Raw genomic sequence first — 25,100 nt, 5'->3', positions numbered from 1 at the left:
CCTTGATAAATGGGGGAGGGCACCCGTAAAGGATTTTAGAAGAGGAGAACCTCATCTGCTTCTTCAGCCTCCCACTTGCAGCTGCAGTCTGCCTCCCTGAAGGTCCCTTATCTCTCCCTGCCTAATGTTAACCCTTTCCCTATTCATTCCTCCCCCTGGAACAGGGCCCCTAACTGACCTTAGGGAACAGGGATGATGACTGTTCTGGCTTCTTCAAGCTGATAAGGGACAGTGTGGGGGTACAGCAGTTAGAGTCTACCCAAGGGTTGGTTGATATGGCCCACTGCATGGTTCTACAGGCAGGCTGGCTGGCATGAGGTGGCGCCCACATTGGCAGACACAGAGAGAAGAACACAAAGTGAAGATTATACTGACCAACAAGATGGTATCTAAAGATAATGTCCCCCCCAGTTCCCAAACCAGTGAAACAATCCAGGGAACACCCTGACTTTGTCCAGTTAGCCCAGATGTCATCTATCAGTTCTAAGACTCTGAGAATTATCAGTTAGATTGAAACACATGTCAGGGGATCTCTCATAACCCAGGTGATGGAGGAGCAGTAAGTAATCGATGGCGGCTCTCTTCTCCAAGAGTCCGGTCCTAACTATATTTAATTTTTTATTAAGCATCTAATGCTTGTGAGGTGTTAGACTTTTGCTGAGCATAAGCAGCCAGTTTGCTTTATTTCGAGGTGTAAAACTTTTTCAGGAGCTGGGAGTCTTAACAGAGAAAGAGTCAAGGCGGCCATTTACCATTATTAATTTGCAAATTTTTAGGTAAGCTAAACCTGGGCATTATTTTATAAAGCAGAGATTTTATTACTTCTTGTGCCTTTTCCATTTCTTTTATATATATTTTTTTTTTCAACGTTTATTTATTTTTGGGACAGAGAGAGACAGAGCATGAATGGAGGAGGGGCAGAGAGAGAGGGAGACACAGAATCGGAAACAGGCTCCAGGCTCCGAGCCATCAGCCCAGAGCCTGACGCGGGGCTCCAACTCACGGACCAGACCGGGAGATCGTGACCTGGCTGAAGTCGGATGCTTAACCGACTGCGCCACCCAGGCGCCCCGCCATTTCTTTTAAAGGGGAAGACCTCTACCCAGTTAATAAAAGTATCAACTCATACCAACAGATGTTGGAATTCCTTTGACCTTGGCATATGAGTGAAACCTAATTGTCAGTCTTCCCTGGATAGCCTCCAGTTCCTTGATTGCCTAGGAGAGCAAGTTTGTGGTTGAGAGGATTGTTTCTAAGACATACTTCACAAGCTGATACTACTTGCTGAACTGTCCTTAACAAATTTTTCCTGGTAAACATCCTTTGGGCCATTTGATAAGTTCTATCCCTCCCTAAATGAAAGGCCTGATGCAGTGCTTTAATGATCTTTTAGCTCGTGAGCTAGATAATAGTAATTGCCCTGCTCTGTTTGTAACCATCCTGAGGGCTAGACAGTGTCCATGAGTAAGACCCCAGTTTATTTCCTTGAGAGAGTAGGTGGGATTGAGTCTCCTTTAATAATTGATGTAGTGGGCAAGCTATTTTCCTGAACCCCAGTATCTATAGCATATAATATCCAGTAATTCCCCAAAACTCACACAATTGTTTATCTGTTCTGGAGTTAGTAGCACTATAGTCTGTAATTCAGTTATAATGTCCCTTCCTAGCAAGGGAGTAAGGCTTTCTGGTATTATCAAGAAAGAATGAGAAAACATTAGTTTTCCCCATTCCCAGGGGCTGAGAGAAAAATTTAGTTATAAGTTTTCCAGAGAAGCCTCTAATCGCCATGCTGCGTTTGGATAGTTGGTCTGGAGTGGAAAGGAAGGACAGAGAAAGTGGCTCCATTATCAAGAAGGAAATGAACCAGCTTTTTAGTTACCTGAGTTTTCCAGAGTTACCTGAGGCTCCAGGCTTCCAATAGACAGTGGGTTCCCCGGATCCACCCCGAAAAGCCCCAGACCCCATCAGTCCCTTTCAGGGCAGTGGTTATCTGAGCCCTCACAGACAGAGGTCCCCGAGGGCATTCAGATTTGCAGTGATTGTCTCCACACAAGGGACTTCTGTTGTCCCTTCTGAGGGCAATCTCGCTTCCAGTCCCTGACTGGCCACATAAGTGGCATTTGGTGCCAGGACCTCGGGAAGCCTGGTCTGACGTAGTGCATAACTAAAGACTCAGATTTTTCTTAAGCCTCCTTTCCTGTTTTTGTTTGTTTGTTTTGTTTGCTTGTTTTTATCTTGGTTGTAATATACCCAATTGGCAGTTTGTAAAAACAGCTTCAGGGTTCCTTCCAGGCCAACAGCTAATCTTTGCATTTCCTCTGAATATCTAGGGCTGATTGAGTGAAAGATTTGTCCTCAGCCTTAGGGGTGTCAGGGGAGATAGCCATATATTTAATGAGAGGCTCCCTCAACCTCTCCAGGAAGGCCATTGGGCTCTCATTCTGTGTTTATAAAATAGCGGCCAATTTAGCATAATTTAAGGGCTTAACCTTGGACTTCCTTAATTTCTCTAAAGCACAAGCTTAGAAGTGTTGGCAATACCATTTCTCAATGGGATGGTCATAGTCCCAATGACGATCTTGGGATGGAATTACCTGGGCCCCAGTAGGAAACAGGAAGTTCCGTATAGGACCTCCAGCCCCATCATAATTAGTGAGTTGGGTTTTTTTTTTTTGTTAGAGTTTATGGATCAAAATCATCCCAGTTTTTCAGAATGCACCTCAAAGGAGTATTGGACTTAGTTGGGGAATTGCCCGTCTATAGGCAAAAGGAGGAAGAGGCATCACTTATCTTAATTTTCCATAGCTAGCCAGGAGAAACCTCATCTCCTGGCCCTGCGTTTTGGCTGGCTATTCGACTGGCAGCCAAAAAGTTTGTCAGTCTTGTGAGTTGCGGGGGGCGTTTGTTCTTATCCAGGCTTGACCCTACTCTGAGAGCTGAAACTTGTCTTTGCTGATTTCCCCTATCCCTCCGTTTTCTGCCTGCGGGACTTTGGGGGTATTGACTGTGGCCAAGCAAGATTTCCCTGGTTGTAGAAGGATGCACTAATTTTATTTTGGCCCAACAGTAATCATCTTTACAAATATACTTTAAAAGGCTAGCAAAAACCATTTTTTGGTAAAGATGAAGTTGACCATCAAGGGGGCTAAAAGGGCCAAAGTCAAGGTCTGTTCCCTTGCCTTTTTCAACAGTGCCATGTAAATATGCTCCAGTCATGTGGCTATCCATTGTAGAGTATCTAGGTTGTTACAAATTGGCATACACTGGGCTAAGTGTAGCAAAATGGCTCCTATGTACTCCAGTAAAAGCCCTTTATATATCATGGTCATCTGTCCCTTATATGGCACAGGCATCCATTCCTTTGCTAAACAGAAACAACACAAATGTGGAGCATTTGGAGGCTGGCAGTGAGGACATCATCACCATCTCCCCAGCTTTTGGATCAAAGGAGGGGCAATTTCAAGACTTAAGTAAAACAACTTAAAGGGGTGTGCTGTCCTGCCCTTTTGGTTAAAATCATATTTTTCCCCATATTTTTGGGCTGACAAAAGGGGGGGGAACCTTTTTTTACCTCTCTTTTTTTTTTCACAATCTGGGTTAGGTTTTGGAGCACTTCTGTATATTAATCAGGGTTGTCTGAAAATTTGCCCAGGTTCTATTTATTTGCTTAGAATCTTGCAAGGAAAATGAAACCTTTATGGGGCCAAATCCCCCATGAGGCTTTTCAGTCAATAGATACATTGAACATGCCTTGACTTTAAGGGGAGAATTTTTTTTGTCCCTGGAAATCCTGGATAAGGAGGGCATGCGGGTCTAACAGGTGGCTTTTCCTGAGGAGAGGCCTCAGTGGGTGAGTTTGCAAGTACTTGCCTTTCTTGGCCCCTTTAAGGCAAAGAAGACCTGCACATAAGGAACTTCTGACCATTTACCCTCTCTTCTACAATATAGATCTAACTGTAATATAGTACTGTACTGAATACCTCCCTCAGGAGGCCAGCACTCTCCATCCTCCAGGAGATACTTCAGGCACCTCTTAGCATTGGTGGGTTCAGTATCAAGCTCTGACCCAGATCAGACTCCCGAAGAAGTCTGACACTGCCTTAAGCCGTATGAGGTTGCCACGGAACCACGGAAAGGGACTCAACACTTGCTTAGGCCCATCGGTCAGGTTGGAACCTTTCTGCTGTCTGTCTCATTCACACACAGTCACACAGTGACTCCAACCCGCTGCCCAGCACCCAGCGCCTTGGAATTGCGGTTTCGTTCCTTATGGAACTACTCAGGCAACTCTGGGAGGTGATCAAGTTCCTCTTCTGCCTCTTAGGGGCAGGTCTACCAAAATGAACCCAGGTTCTTACCCGTCTGACCAGCGGTGCTACCTGAGCTGGTTCCTGGGCCTCATGGGTTCCGTTGGTACACATGGGGTCCTTGCCCTGCAGTCTGGGAGGGGCTAGTCTATAAACCCGGTCTGCTGGTGCCAGGCAAGGTTGCTTCTCCCAGCTCTTGGAGGCTCGCACCCCAATGACAAAAGAGGTGGAAACGCTCCATCTCCAAATCCTGGATGAGCCCCCACGAAATGTAGCAGAATTCTCGCACAGAGAGACAGGACACTGAGGCTTTATTTTTTTTTTTTAACGTTTATTTATTTTTGGGACCGAGAGAGACAGAGCATGAACGGGCGAGGGGCAGAGAGAGAGGGAGACACAGAATTGGAAACAGGCTCCAGGCTCCGAGCCATCAGCCCAGAGCCCGACGCGGGGCTCGAACTCACGGACCGCGAGATCGTGACCTGGCTGAAGTCGGACGCTTAACCGACTGCACCACCCAAGCGCCCCAACACTGAGGCTTTATATACAGTCTGATTGGACACAGTCCAGGTTATAGAGTCATGTCAGAGCTACGCATATGTGTATAGGAGTTGATTGGGCCATGTTTGCCTTCCTTTGTTCTGAGGAGGCCCCCACCATGTTCCTTAGGGAGGGGCTCTACCATAGGACACTTAACCAGCTGAACCACCCAGGCATCCTGAAAAGGTGTATTTATTTTAAAATTTTCTAAACTTTTTCCACAAAACACTAAGCTTTGGACTTTGAATTCAGGAAAAATCCTCTCACCTAACACTTTTCCCTCCAATTTTTGAAACTTCCTTGTTCTAATCAGGTCTTAAATATTAAGAAAACTTTTTTACTTTGCAGTATTTTTGCACTTACCTGTTCTATTAGCAAGTTTTCAACTGTGCACAAAATTGTTGTTTTTAAAGATATGCAGAAATGTTTAAATTTAGAGACAATATGATTTATTTTTCCTTTACCTCTTAAGATTTTTAAACTTTTTTTAATTAAAAAATGTTTTTTTAATGTTTATTTATTTTTAACAGAGAGACAGACAGAGCATGAGCAAGGGAGGGGCAGGGCATGAGCAGGGGAGGGGCAGAGAGAGAGGGAGACACAGAATCCGAAGCAGGCTCCAGGCTCTGAGCTGTCAGCACGGAGCCCGATGCGGGGCTAGAACTCACAGACCATGAAATCATGACCTGAGCCAAAATCAGACACTCAACTGACTGAACCACCCACGCGCCCCAAGATTTTGTTTATTTTTAAACAATTCTACACCCAACGTGGGGCTCGAAACCACGACTCTGAGATCAAAAGTTTCATGTTCCCCCCCTCCCCCCGACTGAGCCTGCCAGGTGCCCCTTTCCTTTACATTTTAATTCATGTTTCTACATATGCAATTATATCCTCCTTGTGATTCTTTCAAAAGTGTGAAGCTTATATATACACAGCTTTAAAATCATGGATTTCACTGTTTTGAGTATCATTTTAACAAATAGTTAACGAATAAAGGACTAGAGAATATACCTACAGCGAGTATTCTGTTCAGTATTTTGGATTTTTTAAACTATTTTTTTATTACTATTAAAGTATAGTAAATGTTCCAAGCCATTATTGTGCATCCTTGCATTATATATCGATTTATAGCACATTTAAGTAGCAATTATTCTCACTGCTGCAAAGTGCTTGTGCTATGCTCACTCAACATGCAAACATTTCAAAATTACAGTACATTAAGATGTCAATGACAGAAGGGAACATTCTAAAAATAAAGTGGTTTTTAAGCATTTTATAAAATGACTAACTCCTCCTTTACCAGTGAAGATATACTCTACATTCTTTCAAATTCTTTTGAAAACCTTTATGAAACAAAGAGGCATAGTTCTAATTATTCTATATTGGTGAAGTAGTATCAGGAAATACTGTCTTCCTGATTCTTTAGCATTTTTTACCATAGTATTAGACTTGTTTTGCAGGAAAGAATGAACCTTGCTATGTACAAAGATAAATTAATATATACTTTGCTGATCGTCTTGATGACCTTTTCATTTACAGTTTTGCCTAAAGCAGTATCGATCTGATATCTTTAGGCAAGACTCACAGTGATTCTCAATTCATGGAATGAAGGAAGTGTTCAAAAAGTTCCACTTCTGTGTGTCCATGCAATTAATTTCCCATTCCTTTGGGCCCTGAAAGCCTTGAGAAAGCCTGAAAAGCCTTTGGGCCCTTTCATAGCCTTGAAAAACTTCTGTGAAGTGTGTATGCACAAACCAGGAATTTCAATACAGTTTCTAGGGTCTTCTGAAGTCAAATAGATTTGATAAAACCCTCCCTTTTCTGGATGGGTTATTGTTTATGGCAAGTCTGATTCCTGGTGAGCCCAATCTTTTGGATTGCCTTACTCAGAGAAGAATTTTGTTAATTTATCCTTTCAACAAGTATGAAGAAGGTATTTTACACATGAAGAACTGAGGAATATCGAACTTGCTCAAAACTAAAGAGTTTATAAGCCACAGAGCAAGGAATTCAATTCTAGTTTGCCTGAATGCAAACTCTATCCACTGAAACACTCAGCCACAATGCCTCTCTATGATCTCATGGTGATAAGTACCAATGAGAGGAAAAAAAGATTTTGTTTTTTTTATTTGAAAATAGCATTTTCTGGGGCACCTGAGTGGCTTGGTTGGTTAAGTGTCCGATTTCAGCTTGGGTCATAATCCCACATTGTGGGTTCAAGCCCCAAGCCCAGCCTCAGGCTCTCTGCTGTCAGTGCAGAGCCCACTTCAGATCCTCTGTCTCCTTCTCTCTCTGATCCTCCCTTGCTCATGCATGCTCTTGCTCTCTCTCAAACAGTAAAAAAAAAAAGAGAGAGAGAGAGAGAGAAAATAACGTTTCCTTCATATTGACTTAAAGCATTTTCTCTATGGGTTTGGCAATCCAGTTGGATGTCCTTGGGCCTGAGTGCTGTCCTTTCTCACTGATAGCAAATGCATTGTCATCTTAAGCAAACCAGAGAGGCCTCTGGTATATGTGTGTGTGTGCATACCATATTTCCCATATACATATATATGTCTATGACGTTATGTGAACAAATGGAGAATTTCAACAAAGAGATAGAAAAATTTTTAAATCAAATGATATGCTAAAAATGAATTCATTCCATGAGCTTAAAAGCTACAAATGATTCATTTCATGGGCTTAAAAGCAGCCTGGACACAGTGGAGAAAATAATCACTGAACTTGGAAACATTTGGGTCAATAGACATTACCGAAACTAAAACACAAAGAGAAGAGAGAGATAAAAATAAAAACAGATTACAACATCTAAGACCTCTGGAACAATACCACTGATATAAAACATGTAATTGGAGCCCAAGAAAGAGAGACGAAAGAGTGGGGAATTCTCCAGTAATTTTCCAAAATGTTTTTAAAGACATCAACTCACAGAACCAAGAAGCTCAGCAAATGACAAGTAAGATTAACACGAGGAGAACACACATGTGTATATTTGTAGTCAAACTACAACATCTTTAAAGTGCCAAAAGAAAAAAAAAAGTAAACCTATAATATACCCTAATGATTCCTTAAAAAGAAACACAAAACAAAGACATTTTCATATAGATAAAAGATAGAGAGAATTTGTTGACAGCAGACCTAAACCACAAGGAATGCCAAAAGAAACTCTTTGGTCTAAAGGGAAATGATACCCGATAAAAGCCAGGTCAGTAGGAAGGAATAAAAGGCGCCAGAAGGCTTAATGCATCTTTTTAGTATTCTTTATTTCATATATATGTTATATGTTCAATATATTTTATATATCTTTAGATAGATGATAGATAGATAGATAGATAGATAGATAGATAGATAGATAGATAGATGATAGAGACAGTGATACAGATTTCTGTAACCTATAAACACTGGCAGGAAAATAGGGCCCCATTTAGAGGGAAAAGAGAAAAAAAAACACAAAGTAATTTGCAGAACGCTACTAAGAGTGGTATGGAGTCCTTATAAATGCAATTCAGGCATCAGCAGGAACGCCCTCCATCAGGAATCCTGAGTTCCAGGTATGATTGGCTCAAGTCTCCCATTTCCATGCCCTGAATATTTCTATTCTCTGCAATATTTGTGTCTTTTCCTTTATCTCTGCTGTGACTTTAATACAAGCCAGGGCATAGTACCTTCTCTGTTCCCCTCTCCCATCCCAAAGTAGTTTGAGATAAAAGGTTGTATCGAGGAGCAGAAATTTTACTGCAGATAGAAGCCTGCGGTCCCACTTCAAACAACTGAACATTTGGAACGTTCCTATTGTAAATGTCTCACTACCAAGACTTTCTCACTGGCCTCTTCACCTATGTACTATCCATCACATAAGCTTCTCTTTGGCTACCTTTCTGATCCATATTCTTTTCTCATATTCTTTTCTCTCTCAAGAACTAAATAAAATTTTTCTTATATTCTCATGCAGAGAAGCTAAGCCATTCCTCTCACTGCTTTGGCTCCTGTCACTATTCTTACCTTTTCCCAGAGCTGCTTCATTGCATAGCTCCAGGGGCCTCACATTGCAGTCCATGTAACCAGGGCTTCCTGCACTTGTGTAGTGCACAGATTGCGCAGCAGCAGTACGTGGCAACCCTACCTCTATTTTATTAAGATATTTTCCTAATCAAAGACTGTTCTCGTATCAGTTATTATGCTAATAACCTCCACCTATATTACATAAAAGACCTACAAAAATTTTTAGGAGATTGCAACAAGGTTGAATAAGTGGAAAGATATGTTATGTACTTGGACGGGAAGTCTACTGTAAAAATGTCTGCTCTTTTCAAATCACTTCTAGGTGTCATCAGTTCTAATTAAGATATCAACAGATTTTTCTTTTTTGGTATATGACATTTTTACAAGACATTTGAATAATTGCACAGGAGAGAATAGCAAAAATAAATCTTTTGGAAAAACATAATGAGAACATATTTTAGACCTGTTAATAATTATTAACACATGTGACCTCATCTAATTAGCTAGTTTCCCATCAAGCTAGCTATGTTTGATCGATCTTTTGTGAACATTTGAAGCATCTCTTTTCTTTAAGTAATATCTTTGCCTTCTTCCTGAAAGGGCGTCACCCCCACTGTGCATCCCATATGATTTTCCTGGAGCTGCCAGTTGTAGGACCCTACTCTCCAGCCGAAAAGTGGGCATGCAGCATACACAGGACCAGGGAAAACTCTCTTCTTGACTATAATGATTGGCCCAGAGATAGGTAAAGACTCAAGTCACTCAGAGTTTTCCTTGGAAAAATCCAAAATGAAGCTGAGAAATATCTCCTCCTCTGGGAAAGATAACTGGAATGGTATAAGCCCAAGGCTGCTGGCAGATATGTTTTCTGCCAGTGGAAAAGGCCCATCTGTTATAGGAGAGAGTGAAGGGAGGCAGAAGGAAGTAAACATGAGAGATGGAATGAGTGAAAAGAAAAATCCTGGAGGTATTAAGTCCCAGACTGTGTTTCTGAAGTTCCAGAATAGGTCTGGTTCTAGAAGGTCTTCTCTCAATTCTAAGTTTCTCTAGTTTATTTCTAATAATATAAACATAGATTTAGTTATAGAGATATAACGACAGGGGCCATTTCACCTCACTCTGCCCACTTCTCTCCTGGCTACCATCCAAAGAAGGAAAGGAAGAGGCACACCCTGACTGGTCAGGGTACCGGACCCTGGGGTCCAGGGGTATGATTTACTATGGGATAATTTCACTCTAAGTTAATGGTGGTGGTTATGGTGATGATGGTAATGGTAATGATAAGAGAATTCATATTTATGGGACACCTGATTGGCTCAGTCAGTAGAATGTGCAATTCTTGGGGTTGTGAGTTTGAGCCCCATGCTGGGTATAGAGATTACTTAAAAATGAAATCTGGGGGCGCCTGGATGGCGCAGTCGGTTAAGCGTCCGACTTCAGCCAGGTCACGATCTCGCGGTCCGTGAGTTCGAGCCCCGCGTCGGGCTCTGGGCTGATGGCTCAGAGCCTGGAGCCTGTTTCCGATTCTGTGTCTCCCTCTCTCTCTGCCCCTCCTCCGTTCATGCTCTGTTTCTCTCTGTCCCCCAAAAATAAATAAACGTTGAAAAAAAAATGAAATCTGTAAAAAAAAAAAGAATATTTCTCAACATATATTCTAAAAAAAAGAGTATTCATATTTGAATATTGAATATTCATATTTAATAATAGTGGCAGTAGTAGCTCTGCTCTGGGATGTGCCTGGATGTCCTGAAGTTTCTCTAAGTATTATTTGCCTCTGGGGTTGAAGTGGGGCTCAGTTGCTTGGGAAAGTAGATGGTATAGAAGCCATAATTGGTATGGAATACTAGAATCTAAACAGACAAATGGTGTGAATTATTTTATGTAAACTCTGAGTTTTACCAAAATTCTCCTTTAGTAGGAATGCTGGGATTCCCTTTATTTGGGGGAAATCTGAGCACACTCCATCTTAGCTTTAAGGTATCTGATTTCAACTGTGTATTTCTCAGGGTTATCCTAGGTTACTCAAGGATAGTAAGTCCTCTCACACCATTGAGACGGCTCAAGATTGCCACTCTAACTCTTCCTGGCATGCTTTTCTGTCATCCTCCCTCATTCATTTCACCTGTATATTTTTACCCCTCTCATTTAGGAAGTTCGTGAAACTCTCTCTTGAGTCTTTCATTTGTCTTGGGCATTCATTCATTGATGAATCCATTTATTTAAATCTGTGTTTAGTGAGTGCCCACTATATGCCAGTCATTATGCTAGTTGTACCCCAGGAACTTTTAGCTGAGAGGAAGACAGACGTGGAAACACTTTAATACATAATTGCTAAGCCCAGCCCCATTTAGCAAGGCCTTGATATGGTTGATCTAGCAATTTCTCTGCAGTATCTAAGTGTTTCCTGCTCTTTCTTTCCTATGTTATATACCCAGTCGCCTCCCAGGAATATAGCTGGGAACGCTTAGTTCAACCTTGTAATCATAGGCAAATTTTGGCATCTCCCACCCTCCTCACTGCTTTGCATAACAAAACAGGGAGAGAATAACTGCCCTAACTATAACACATGTTGCCTTCCTCTACAGGCACACCATTGTACCAGAGGCCCTAGCCATAAGTCCAAAGAACCTGGCTTTTTCTAGGGCAGGGATAGCAAGTTGAGAAAATTCTGTATCCCTGGTCCTGCAAAATAGTTCCTACTGCCCTACCAAAATGGCAGTGGAAAAGCAGCAGGAGAAAATGTAAACTTGAAGACAAGACATTTCGCTGTTGGCCAGTTAAAATATAATTCCATGCAGTAGAATAAAATAGAATTCAGTGGTTCATTTATATTAGTATTTGTATTAAATTAAAAAGTCACTAACCTTTAAATTTCACTTTTATATGCTTTTGTTTACTCTGCTCTCCTACTTTAATTATCATCTTAAAATACCACCTACTATGACAGTGGCGTATAAGCTTTAATTACTGTTTAATTTTATAGCAGAGGATAATTGTGTTTTCTATTATATTATGGAGTGTGTAGTAATGCACAATTGTGACTGAAATCAAAAATGTATTATAAAACTAGTATATATTCTATAAATAGAAGTAGTTGGGAAATTTTTAAAAATTACTGTTTTTTCTTCTCAAATTCCACTTCCCAGAAGCCGCATCAGTTTGCGCATTACAGTTTTTTCTCACAAATCCCACAAATGAGCTTACACACACATATACGCACAATCTTATAATCAGCTTTCTCCACTAAACAATCTGTCCACGTCATAGAACTATGTCATGGTATGAATGTTCTATGTGGTATCTTTAACCATTTATTGAATTATGATTACAATAACTTTAGCTTTTTCAGTATTATAAACACTGCTGTCATAAATAACTTTGTAATAATAACCTTGCATGCTTATGTATCTATAAGGCATATTTCTAGAGATGGAATTGCTGGGTCAACAAGTAAATATATTTGAAATTCAGATAGATACGATGAAAATGCCGTCCAAAAAGGTTGTGTCAGCCTGTGCTCTTACCAGCAGCATGTATGCGAGGGTGCCTGTCTGTGAGCTTGGCCCACCTGGTAGTAAACATGGTATAGCATTGTTATTTTAATATGCATCTCTTTCACCATGACTGAGATCTATCTAGCACCTTGTCACATATTTGTTAACCATTTGTATTTCTATTTTTCTGATCTATATTCTTTTGGGGGCTGGATTTTTTATATTGCATGTAGTTTCTAAGAATGTATATTATGTACATATTTTTGAATTTCACATTAAATGGTTGAAATTTTTAAAGCATACCTTTAAAATTAGATCGGTGCCAGGGTCATATGTGATGAAACAATGATCCTTGATATGAGGAAAAGATGCCCAGCCCATCTGGGTTCCTGGGAGCCTCCTCCTGCCATGTACGGTACAGTGTGCTTGAATTTGCACCGTCGTTTTTTAATTCCCGTGAATGGTAGTCTCAGATATTCACATCTTCTTTAAAAAGCTGCACAGCATGGGGCGCCTAGGTGGCTCCGTTGGTTGAGCTATTGATTTTGGCTCAGATCATGATCTCAGGGTTGGTGAGATGGAGCCCTGCCTCTGGCTCCGCCCAGAGCACGGAGCCTGCTTGGATTTCCTCCTCTCTCTGCCCCTCTTCCCTACTCGTGGGCATGCTCTAAGTAAATAAATAAATATTAAAAAAAAAAAAAGCTGTGCAGCATGCTTTATTGTAGCCTCAAAAATTGTAGCTCAGAAATATAAAAATTGTAGAGATTGCGTTGGCTCAGTGCTAACAGTGCAGAAAGCTTTTCAGAGATTATGTAAAAAGGAGGTAAGAAATGGCATGATTACGCCATGTGTGAGACTAAAAAGCTGGGATTAGCGCTGCTCTCAAGTGCAGCTGTGAAAGAAACAGGAGACAGCAGTCGAGTGCGAGGGAGAAGATCGCGAGTACCAGGGAGAGTCTGATTCTGGAAAAGCGCACAAAGATAAAGCAAAGGAACTATTTATCTTTGTTTACATTCAATGTAAGTAGCTTGCCAGCATGAGGACACCCCTGAGCAGAACAAGCCAGCTGTTTTAGTTTGTTGATTGGTACTGGTGGTGTTCAGTCTCAAGCTCAGGTGCCTGACTCAAACTATTTCAGGCTAAAAAAGAATTCACTGGTTTATGTAAAAGCAAGTTGAGAATTAACTACGTTCACGCATCAATTAGTTCAGGGCTGGCTCTTGAGGGCTGCCCCTTAGTTCTCCGGCTCTGGCCTGCTTTTCTCCACATGGACTACTTATCCAGTGGGCTCTCCCTGTGGTCACTGGCAGCATTAAGGTTTTACCTAACAAATGCCAGGTGACTTCGTAAGTGCTGGGAATCATGAGTGAGAAGACCTCATCCCTGTTCTTTTTTTTTATATTTAATAAAAATTTATTATTAATTCCATTTTTAGAGATGTCATCTCTATTCCCTTTACTTAAAACAGGTAATTCCTTCTTTTCTTGGACTATTTTTGTTCTTTTTCCACCTATAACCTCTTCAGTAAATTCCAAAGTATATACAGCTTTTTACCTTTTCCTTGGATATTTCATTTGAACTTACCCAAGAATATAGTCTATATTTTTATTGATGGCAGCCTATTTGTCCATTGATTCAATATTTTTTGTATTCAAACACCTTAGGGTTTCTTTTAGAGCAGTTTTAGGTTTGCAGCAAAATTGAGGGGAAGGTACAGAGATTTCCCATAGACTCTCTGCCCCAACACATGCATAGCTCCTGAATTATCAATATCTGGCACTAGAGTAGGTACATTTCAGTTGATGAACCTACACTGACCTATCATTATCACCCAAAGTCTTACATTAAGTTTCACTCTTGGTGTTATACATGCTATAGGTTATTACCAATATATAACGACATATATCCATCATTATAATACCACACAGAGTATTTTCAATGCCCCCCAAAATCCTCTGTGCTTTGCCTATTCAGACCTTATCCATGTCCACCACCCCAAGCCCCACAATCCCTGACAACCACTGATCTTTATATTCTCTCCATAGTTTTGCCTTTTCCAGAATGTCATATCATTGGAATCATACAATATGTAGCCTTTTCAGATTGGCTTCTTTCACTTAGTAATATGCCTTTAAGATTCTTTGTGTTCTTTTCATGGCTTGATAGCTCATTTCTTTATAGCTCTGAATAGATTCAATTGTCTGGATATACCACAGTTTATTTATTCATTCACCTACTGAAGGATGTCTTGGTTGATTCAAACTTTGGCCATTATGATTAAAGCTGCTATGAATATGCATGTGCAGGTTTTTGTGTGGACATAAATTTTCAACTCCTTTGGATAAATACCAAAGAGCACAATTGCTAATGGTAAGAATATGTTTAGTTTTACAAGAAATCAACAGACTGTTTTTCAAAGTAGAGGTACCAGTTTGCATTCCTACCAGCAGTGAATGGGGGTTTTTGCTGTTCCACATCCTTGCCAGTATTTGGTGGTGTCAGTGTTCTAGATATTGACTATTCTAATAGGTGTGTAGTGGTATTTCACTGTTGGTTTAATTTGCGTTTTGCTGATGGCATATGATGTGAAGTATCTTATGCTTATTTTCCATCTGTATATATTCTTTGGTGAAGTGTCTGTTAAGATCTTTGGCCTATTTTTTAATCAGGTTGTTTGCTTTCTTTGGTTGAATTTTAAGAATTTTTTGTTAATTGTGGATAACAGTCCTTTAATAGATATATATATTCTAAATATTGTCTCTTAGTCTGTGCCTTTTCGACTCATTGCCTTGACAATTGTTTTTCACAGAGTAGAAGTCTTTAATTTTAATGAAGTCCAACTTATCCATTGTTTCTTTTATGGACTATACCATTGTATCTAAAAAGTCAACACCATACTCAAGGTCATTTAGGTTTTCACCTAACTCCTAAAATCTAGGAGTTTTATAGTTCTGCATTTTCCATTTAGATCTGTGATCCATTTAGAGTTAATTTTTGTGAAGGGTGTAAGGTCTGAGTCTACATTCACTTTTTTGCATGTGGATGTCTAGTTGTTTCAGCACCAGTTATTGAAAAGACTATTTTTGCTCCATTGTATTGCCATTGCTCCTTTGTCAAAGGTCGGTTGATTATATATATTTGGTTTTATTTCTGGGCTGTTTTGTTCCATTGCTGTATTTGTCTAATCTTTTCCCAATATCACATTCTTAATTACTGTAGCTTTATAGTAAGTCTTGAAGTTGGATAGCATCAGTTCTCCAATTTTGTTCTTTCCTTTCAGTATCAGTTGGTCATTTGCCTCTGCATATAAACCTTAGAATAGGTTTGTCAATGTCCACAAAATAAATTGCTAGGAATTTTATTGGGATTGCATTGGATTTATATATCAAGTTGGGAAGAACTGACATCTTGACAATATTGAGTCTTCCTATCTCTGAACATGGAATATCTCTCCACTTAGTTGGTTCTTTGATGTGTTCTTCAGAGTTTTGTAGTTTTTCTCATATAGATCTTGTGCATATTTTTTTAGATTTATACTGAAGAATTTTACTGTGGAGGGATGCTAATGTAAACTGTATTATGTTTTAATTTCAAATTACCTTTGTTCATTACTGGTACATACAAAAATGATTGACTTATGTATATTAATCTTGTATCTGAGAAACTTGTTATGATAAATTGTTAGTCACAAGGGTTTTGTTGTTGTTGTTGTTATTGTTGATTCTTTCAGATTTCCTACATAGATGATCATGTCATCTGCAAAGAACAGACAGTTTTATTTCTTCCATCTCAATCTTTGTACCTTTTATTTCCTTTTCTTGTCTTATGGTATTACCTAGTATTTCCAGTATGATGTTAAAAAGGAATGGTGAAAGAGAATATCCTTGCCTTATCCCTGATCTTAGAAGGAAAGCTTTTAGTTTCTCATCATGAAGTATTATGTTGGCTGTAGATGTTTTGTATTTTTTTTTTAAATCAAATTGAGGAATTTCCCCTTTACTCCTAGTTTACTGAGAGTTTTTATGATCAATGGGTTTTGGGTTTTGTCAAATGCTTTTTCTGAATCTGTTGATATGATCATGTAATTTTTCTTTTTTAGCTTGTTGACATGTTGTATCACATTAAATGACTTTCTAATGTTGAACCAGTCTTGAATACCTGTGATAAATTCCAGTTGGTTGTGGCATATCATTATTTTTATACACTATTGGATTTAATTTGCTAATATTTTGTTGAGAATTTTTGCATCGATGTTCATGAGAGACATTGGTTTATGTTTCCATTTCTTGTAAATCTTTGTCTGGTTTTGATATTAGGGTAATGCTGGCCTTACAGAATGAGTTAGGAAATATCCCCTCTGCCCTCTGAAGAGATTTTAGAGACTTGGTATAGCTTCTTCCTTAAATATTTGATCAAGGTAAAATTTTAAAGCAGTTTTCATTTGGAAAGAATATAGTAGTGTAAGGTAAAAAGAGCTCAAATCCTAAGCAGGTTTTCTGAATAATCGTCACAGGAAAATGAAGTGCTAGATCACCTAGAAACCTGCCCTATGGATTGTGTTAGGTATTTGTGAACACACACACACATGCACACACACACACACACACACACATACACACACCTAAATGGATAAATAAATATATATCCATTTCTTTTGTTTAAAATTAAAAATTTTAATTTTGACATAATTTCAGACCTTTGTTGCAATAACTGTACAGAAAATTTCTACATATCCTTCACCTAGATTCCTAGATATAAAATAAATTAATATTTTATTATCATTTTCTCTGTGAGACTTTCAGACATGATGTTCCATTATTCTTAAATACTTCAGCATATATTTCCTAAAAACAGGAACATTCTTTTATATAACCAGAGTACAATGATTAAAATCAGGAAATTAACACTGATGCAAAGTGTTGTCTGATATATGTATCATATTCAAAATGTGCCATTTGTCTTAATGTCTGCTATAGCAAAACAAAAGTCTGGGTGATATGTTGCAGTCAGTTTTTATTTAATTTGAAATAATTCCACAGTATGTCTTCCATAACATTGACTTTTTTTTGAATACAGGCAATAAATTTTGCAGAATATCCCTCAATTTAGGTTTATCAGATGTTTCTTAATGATTAGATTTAGGATTTGACATTTGGTCTGAGTATCACAGAAGTGATATTTCTTTTCAATGTGTGACTTCAAGAGGCATATATTACCACTTTATCCCATGTCCCTCTTTTAAAAGTATTTGGCATCTAGGATTGGTGACAGGCAAACAGAGAAATAACTGTGATATAGTCTGATTAGCACAATAAGAGAGGCATTCATGTGTATGTGTCAGACATTTTTTATTCCTTCCTTACATTCACTTGGCTTCCCTTTTTGCTCCAGTCATTGCTGCCGCAGCCAACTATACTCTGCTATGGCCTTGCCTCAAATGCATGGATCATCTCTCCCTTTTTTGCAGTAGGGGCTTCTTTGCCACCACCATGTGGAATCCCTGCAGAAGCCCATCCAGGTGTTTTGGCATAGGCACAGACTGAGGAGCGTGAGGCAGTGGCACTACCACTGAGGAGTAGAGCCAGTGAATCCATCGTCTTCTCTTTTGTGTCAGAAAATTCTGATTATTCTGAGACACAATTCTCACAGCTCTCAAAGGCCTCTCAGCAAGACCAAGCTCCAGGTGCCCACAATGGTGAGCAGCTCAGTAATGTATCCTTGGATTGGTTTTCTTTCCTTCCATTTATTATCTTCTCCAGAACACTCCCCCTCTCCCTCCACCACCACACACACACCCCGCTCCTGCCCTCTGGAATGACTTCTCAAAGTAAACCAACTACATCCAAGTCCTTGTCTCAGACTCTGCCTTTTGAGAGAATTCAAGACAAGACATTTGATATCGGGAGTAGACTTAGAAAGCAGGCCACCAAGAGGGGATTCTGGAATTGAACCCCTTGCTGGTCAGACGCCTCCTCTGCTGGTAGAAAGTGTGGTTACTGATAACCCCTAGCCTGAATCAACACCACTAAGACTTTCACTGGTGGATGTTTGGAATGAGGTATAGATGGAAAGTCAAGCATTTGCTTATGGACTGGGAAGGGCCTTGAACAATTGAAAGATGATAGTACTTTTTTTCGTTCAAGTATAATTAATGAACAGTGTTGTATTAGTTTCAGGTATACAATATAATGGTTCAACAATTCTATACATTTCTCAGTACTCATCACGGTACCTGTACTCTTAATCCCCTTTATCTGCCTTTCTCAACCCCCTATCCACCTCCCTTCTGACAACCACCCATTTGTTTTCTATATTTAAGAATCTGTTTTTTTGTTTCTTTTTTTGTTTGTTTTGTTTCTCAAATTCCACGTATGAGTGAAATCATGGTATTTGTCTTTCTCTGCCTGACTAATTTCATTTAATATTATACCTTCTAGGTCCATCCATGTTGTATATATCTCTTCAAATTGGTGTTTTCATTTTTGGGAGGTAAATACTTAGCAGTGGAATTACTGGATCACATGGTAATTCTGTTTTTAATTTTTTGAGGAACCCCTATACTGTCTTCCATAGTGGTCACGCCAATTTGCATTCCCACCAACAGTGCATGAGGATTCCATTTTCTCTACATCTTTGTCCACACTTGCTATTTCTTCTGTTTTTGATTTTGGCCATTCTGACAGGTGTGAGGTGAGATCTCATTGCAGTATTTCCCTGATGATTAGTGATGTTGAGCATCTTTGATGATTAGTGATGTTGAGCATCTTTTCAAAAGACGATGATATGTATAAGACCTGTGGATTGGCTCACTTTTGTTAAGGGCTTTTGAAGACTTTTTTTAAAAAGAAAAAAATAGGCTCAAGTTACCAACTCTCAATTCAAGACAGCTGTGAAAATTAGAAATCATCCAAAGCAGTATTCAAAGACATGCTTATCTTTTGCACCCATAGAGCCAACTGTGCTGATAATCAGATCCAGGACTGACCAATAAGGTAGTATAGCTACAAGGATACTGAATACACTGCCTTGACAAGTCCTCTGTGCCAAAGGCAGGGTCCTGGTAGGGAAAGAAAGGAACCCTGAGACTTGCAACTGTATCATGTAGGTGGACAAGCCTGAGAAATTTGAACCCCCAGATTCTTTTGACCTCTATGTTGGCATAGGTGCCTCCCTCTACTTTACTTGAGAAGAATAGACTCCCATTTTCTGGAGACCCTACAAAAGCCTCAGATGAGGCAATAGCATGTAATGAAACAAAGAATGTTAAGATTTGGTTAATATTTTACCTAAAAGGACTGAGGATACAATGCAAGTGTTAGGCTGGGGAAGGCCGAATATAAAGGTGGACAGGAGAGTATTTATTGACACTTAAAAATACTTGGAGTTTCATGACATAGCCATAATACATGGAGGTATTCCTAATATATTGCTGGGATGGCTCTCTAAATTTTAGATAGGATGAAGTCCTATAAGGAATGAAGGAGGGATTCTAGAAGAGCCTTGATTGCCTTAAGGAAGGTGTCAGAAGGCTCAGGGAGGTTAGAATAAATTTAAAATATGAGACCTGAAAACCTACCATCTGACTATGCTCCTTGTAAGGGCCCAGAAGACGTACCCTAAGAAATACAGTTATGAGAGCACCATTGACATCTTTGAAAAGCTCAGTTATAACTATTCACTGTAGTTGACATTAAGAGATGGTACTGTAGAACTAGACTCCCCAGTATCAATTGGACTGATAAAAACCTAAAATAGAAGAGGCCAGATGGAGCACTTGACTGACAGAAGGAAAGTGTACATAATTATGATAATGGGCTGCAAGGCCAGAGTGGCAACCAGAATGTCTTCACCCATAGGGCTCTGTGATAATGATTAATAGACCGTGGTGTTCCTCAGGGCAAGTTAAATGAGCATCCACTAGGGTGTTACTTAACCTATACATATAACCAGAAACAGTCAGCAGCTGGTGAGCAGAAGGCTGATGCCAGCTGTCTCAATGAAAAAATGCAGCCTCTTAACCACTTTACAGGTTAAGCAAGTTCTCAGACCTGAAGTCCATCATTTGAAGGGGGGGTTGAGTAATGACCCAGCAATACTAGAATAAGTATGTATACTATATATTCTCCCAATTATTCTCCAGAAGGGCATATGCCCATTTAAGGGGAAATTGCACATTGAGAAAGGAGAAGTGTAAAAGCATTTCAAGGCTTGTTGGATACAGGTTCTGAGCTGACACTAATACCATAAAGCTAGAAGCACTATCATAGCTTCTGCGTAAAGTGGTAGTTCATGGAAACCAGATGGCTCAGGTTCCTCTTATGGTGGTCCCCTGGAGTCACAGACCCAGTTTTGCTTATATCCGTGGTTTCCAAGTGAATGATTGGAATGGATGCACTCAGAAACCAGCAGAATCTTACTTTGGTTTCTTGTTCTATGCAGTAAAAATTATTATAAGAGGAAGGACCAGTGGAAGCCCCTGAAACTGAACATTCTCACTGGCTAAGATAGTGATTCAGAAGGAATATAGCATCCTGAGAGGAAATATAGAGACCAGTGTCACCACTGAAGACTTAAGAGATGCATAGGTTTTGGGGTGCCTGGGTGGCTCAGTCAGTTAAGCGTCCGACTTCGGCTCAGGTCATGATCTCTCGGTCTGTGAGTTCGAGCCCCGTGTCAGGCTCTGTGTTGACAGCTCAGAGCCTGGAGCCTCTTTGGATTCTGTGTCCTTCTCTCTCTCTCTGCCCCTCCCCCACTCACACTTTGTCTCTCAAAAATAAATAAACATTAAAAAAAGAGAGAGAGAGATGCATAGGTTTCGGTGCCCATCATATCCCTGTTCAGTTAACCTAAGAATAGCCCCAATACAGCTGCTGTGCCAGGTATGGTATATTTGATAGAATATTACCATGCAGCCTTTGACATCTGGTACATGGTTATCACTCCAGTAAGTAGGTTCTTCTCAATCCCTGTCAGTAAAAAAGAGCAAAAGCAGTTACCATTTATGTAGAAAAGAGAGGAGTACACACACATTCACTGTCTTGCCCCAGAGCTATGTTAACTTTCTTGCTCTCTTGTCACAAGGACATTGATCACAATGTCCACAAGGATGTTGATCAAATGGATACTCTATAGACTATCATGCTACACTGATAAGGTGAGTAGCAAGGTGCTTCCACACCCAATGATAACCATAAATGGATAAATGCAACAGCCCTTACCCAATCAGGCTGAAGCAATAAGGGCTTCAGCCCCTCCAAGATGAAGAAATGGGTAGCTCACCAGGCCAACAACCTAGTTAAACCAGGGTGGAGGAAAAGAGAGAGGATGGATATTAATTATGGCCTTGAGTCCAATTACAGCTTGTAAGGGAATGTTGCTTGTCTAACACTCCTGCATCAAATCTTTTGTGGGCATTGCTGTCAGCTACCACCTGTATGGTAGACCACATAAAAAGCAGGGTACTAGCAAATCTGAGTAATACACATTGTGGAGTATATCAGACATCTCTTATGCCCATTTCCTATCCAGTTGAGCCAAGGTGACACCTGATAGCTGATAGCTGCAATCTCGTACTTTCTACTCTGGGGCTTCTCTGCTCTGCAAACATGAGAGAGTGAACACTCCTTAAGGCAACTATATCAGTAGGGGACAAGATGCTTCCTTCGATCTGTGTCTCAGCAAACAATTCCTAATTCTGCCCCCTCAGAAGTTCTCCAGCAAGGCAGAACCCCTACTGCCTATAAAGGTAATCAGATCAATAATGTACCTCTATACTAATTTTTTGTTATCCTGTTTTACTCCTAGTTCTCTACCCCCAATTTTTGTTCCCTGGGATCATGTCCCAAACTAAGGGAATGTGAATGTGAACCTTGTCTGAGGTTCTTCTTTTTAGAAAACCACAGCAAAGACACCAAAATAAGATAGAGCCCCAGATGTGGTGCTGTAAGGTTTTTCAGAGAAAAATTAAAACTGAGTTATGCCCTAAAGTCTCACCTTAAAAATTTTCCATGTGGATAAGAGGAAAAGAATATTCCAGATAGAAGTAAAAGCATGGACAAAAGCAAGGAGGTAGGAAAGGGGTTGGTAAATTCAGGAAATTTTAAGTGTTTCACAATGGTAGGAGCAATGGAGTCATGTGCTTGAGGTGGCAGGGGATGCTGGAGAGGGAACAGGACTCTGATACAGAAGATTTTATGTGCCATTCTCGTTGGGACTTCTTTTTGCAAACAATGAAGAAACAATTACGTTAACTCATACCAAACTTTCTGCCTAGCCTGAAGGATTGTGAAAACCAGCTTACTTTTCAATTTCCAGCTGAAACATGAGTTGCCATTACCTATGAATATTTAAAGATGAAGCTATTCTGAGAAAGCTCATTGAAAATTCCAGAGAAAATATGTGGTAACATAAAACAGACACTGTTGACTACCTATCCAAATTCATTTCTCCCCCCTCTCCCTCCCAAACAAAAGATCCCCAATTTTGTCTGTGCATTCTGACTGTATAGTCTGAACAAGAGAAAGGCTTCCTAACTCCAGGTGATAGTCTAAGCTAGAAGTTAGCAAACTTTTCCTAAAAAGGACCAAATAGTAAATATTTTAGGTCTTATGAGCAACATGGACTTTATTCCAACTATTCAACAATTCTTTTGTAGTGTGAAGGGCAGTCTTTAAGAATACTGAACTTCAGGGGTGCCTGGGTAGCTCAGTCAGAGTGTCTGACTCTTGATTTCAGTTGGGGTCATGATCCCAGAGTCATGAGATTGAGCCCTGCGTAGGGCTTCTTTCTGAGTGTGGAGCCTGCTTAAGATTCTCTCTCTCTCTCTCTGCCTCTTGCCCCCACTCATGTGTTCTCTCTCTAAAATAAAAATTAAAAAAAAAGAATACTAAACTTTATTTATGATATCGAAACTTGAATTCACCTAATTAAAAACAATTTTTAAAAATTGTAATTCCAGTATAATTAACATATAGTGGTATATCAGTTTCAGGTATACAATATAGTGATTCAACAATTCTAATTTATTTATGTATTTATGTGTTTGTGTATTTATTTGAGTGAGTACGAGCAGGAGAGCACCAGAGGAAGACGGGGAGGAAGAGAGAAAATCTAAAGCAGGCTCTGTGCCGTGTGGAGCCTAACCTGGGGCTCGATCCCACAACCATGAGATCATGACCTGAGCTGAAATCAACAGTCGGATTCTTAACCAACTGAGCCACCCAGGCACCCCTATATATACCACTTTTTTATTCATTCATCTATCGATGGGCACTTGGGCTCCTTCCATAATTTGGCTATAGTAAATAATGCTGCAATAAACATAGGGGTGTATATATCTTTCCAAATTAGTGTTTTCATATTCTTTGGGTAAATACTAAGTAGTGGAATTACCAAACCATCTGGTAATTCTATTTTTAATTTTTTAAGGAACTTCCATACTGTTTCTCACAGTGGCTACATCACTTTGCATTCTCCCCAACCGTGCATGAGGGTTCCTTTTTCCCCACATCCTCACAGTGCTTGCTACTTCTTGTGTTTTTGATTTTAGCCATTCTGACAAGTGTGAGATGATAGCTTATTGTGGTTTTGACTTGCATTTCCTTGATTATTAGTGATGTTGAGCATCTTTCCCTGTGTCTGTTAATTATTTGTATGTCTTCTTTGGAGAAATGTGGGTTCATGTCTTCTGCCCATTTCTTAATTGGATTATTGTTTTTTTTCAGGTTGAGTTGTATAAATTCTTATATACTTTGTATACTAATCCTTCATCTGATATGTAATTTTCAAATATTTTCTCCCATAAGTAGGTTGTCTTTTTGTTTTGTTGACTGTTTCCTTTATGGTGCAGAGCTTTTTATTTTGATGTAGTCCTAATAGCTTATTTTTGCTTTTATTTCTCTTGCCTCAGGAGACATATCTAGAAAAAGCTACTATGGCCGATGTCAGAGAAATTACTGCCGGTGCTCTCTTCTAGGATTTTTATGGTTTCAGGTCTTACATTTAATTCTTTAATCCATTTTGGATTTATTTTTATGTATGGTGTAAGAAAGTGGTCCAGTTTCATTCTTTTACATGTAGCTGTCTAGTTTTCCCAACACCATTTGTTGAAGAGACCGTCTTTTTCCCATTGCATAGTTTTGCCTCTTTTGTTGTAGATTAATTGACCATATAAATGTGAGGTTATTTCTGGTTCTTCTGTTCTGTTGAACTGATCTATGTGTCTATTTTTGTGCCAGTACCGTACTGTTTTAATTACTTCAGCTTTGTAGTAGATCTTGAAATCCGGAATTGTGATACCTTCAGTTTTGTTCTTCTCTATTTTTTTTAATGTTTATTTATTTTTGAGAGAGGGAGAGAGAGAGAGAGAGAGAGAGAGAGAGCAAGATCATGTGAGTCAGGGAGGGGCAGAGAGAGAAGGAGACACAAAATCCAAAGCAGGCTCCAGGCTATGAGCTGTCAGCACAGAGCCTGACATGGGCCTCAAACTCACAAACCATAAAATCATGACCTGAGCTGAAGTCCGATGCTTAGCCGACTGAGCCACCCAGGCGCCCCTTGTTCTTCTTTTTCAAGATTGCTTAGGCTATTCAGGGTCTTTTGTGGTTCCATACAGATTTTAGGATTATTTGTTCCAGTTCTGTGAAAAATGCTGTGGTATTTTGATACAGATTATGTATATATATATACATATATATATATGTATATATACACATATACACGTGTATATATACATATGTATATATACACGTGTATA

At 39.6% G+C, this 25,100-nt stretch overlaps 2 long non-coding RNA genes across 6 annotated transcripts in view; one reads left to right on the top strand and one right to left on the bottom strand.

Annotated features, from left to right (window-relative positions):
* The window catches only part of LOC147579027 (uncharacterized), a 166,505-nt gene that overhangs the window by 128,677 nt on the left and 12,728 nt on the right, over positions 1 to 25,100 (top strand). The window lies entirely within an intron of this gene.
* On the bottom strand, positions 60 to 1,986 carry LOC147579028 (uncharacterized). The gene is made up of 3 exons (XR_015253121.1): positions 1,880 to 1,986; positions 1,130 to 1,217; positions 60 to 308 (listed from the first exon to the last, which is right to left on the bottom strand). It is a non-coding gene; the product is annotated as an uncharacterized LOC147579028 (long non-coding RNA).

This window comes from Puma concolor, chromosome B4 (genome assembly GCF_028749965.1).
Source record: "Puma concolor isolate L17-30 chromosome B4, mPumCon1.1.hap2, whole genome shotgun sequence".
Taxonomy (NCBI): domain Eukaryota; kingdom Metazoa; phylum Chordata; class Mammalia; order Carnivora; family Felidae; genus Puma; species Puma concolor.
The sequence above is the reverse complement of the archived record's forward strand: the minus strand, read 5'-3'. Positions and strand labels throughout refer to the sequence as shown.